The following is a 1059-nucleotide window of genomic DNA, read 5'->3' on the forward strand; positions in this document are numbered from 1 at the left end:
GCCGCAGCGGAGCATTTAAACCAGAGCGAACAGATTTCGCTTTCTTAATGTTCGTCCTGCGGTTTTCAGGTGAATTCGGCCGATTTCAGGTTTGAAGAATGTAGATAATAATAATAATAATAATAATAATAATAATAATAATAATAATAATAATAATAATAATAATAATAATAATAAACATTATTATTAAAGTTGTTTTTCTCGCCTCGTCCCGACCTCGCTTTCAGATGCACATGGAGGAAATTTGACTAAATAGTCACAACATGTATTTATATTCTACAATACAAGACAGGGGGGGAGGGGGAATACTAATTGAATAATTAACAAACGAAGTCTTTAGTTTTTTGATCTTACAAAGTAGTGTGTCTTGTGCTTTTGTTGAATGATATCTGTTGGGTAAAGTCTATTATTTGTTTTCTTGGTTAACGTTAGTTGATTTAACCTTTTGGCTATACTAAGGAGCTTATGCTCAATAATGGTATTAGTGAGAGATAGACAAGTTTAAATTTAATTATGAATAACTGTGAACAACATGCCCACAGCCGCGTGTTCCAGCTAAAACAAAGATGAAATATCACAGTGAGCGTCAGAGCCGCTTTCAGTTTCTCTCCAACTTTCCCTGTTTCGCTGCTATCAGTTCATTCACATTGAGGAAGTGATGCAATTCAAACAACTCCGAGACATCTTGTTGTCATTCATTCCGAAATCGGTTATCTAACTCAAGTCAAGTTTATTTGTACAGCACATTTCAGCAACAAGGCAGTTCAAAGTGCGTTATCATAAAAACATAATGCAGCAACAAATTAGGCAGATGTCGTCATCAAAGTCAATCATTAAGCAAATACAAATCAAATATGTTGACCAACATTCTGCTTAGTACTAATCAAAGGCAGCTCTCAACATTTTCAGCCTTGATTTAAAATAATTCAGTTCATGTTTGAAAATGACATATATCGTGTTTTTTTTTTTTTTTTTTTTTTTTTTTTTTTTACATTTTTTTTTTTCTATTTTATTTTTTTTTTTCCCCGGGGGCCTTTTTTTGGGGGGGAAAAAAATTTT

The sequence above is a fragment of the Poecilia latipinna genome, unplaced genomic scaffold (genome assembly GCF_001443285.1).
Source record: "Poecilia latipinna isolate Pla-1442-1.1 unplaced genomic scaffold, P_latipinna-1.0 Scaffold1676, whole genome shotgun sequence".
NCBI lineage: Eukaryota > Metazoa > Chordata > Actinopteri > Cyprinodontiformes > Poeciliidae > Poecilia > Poecilia latipinna.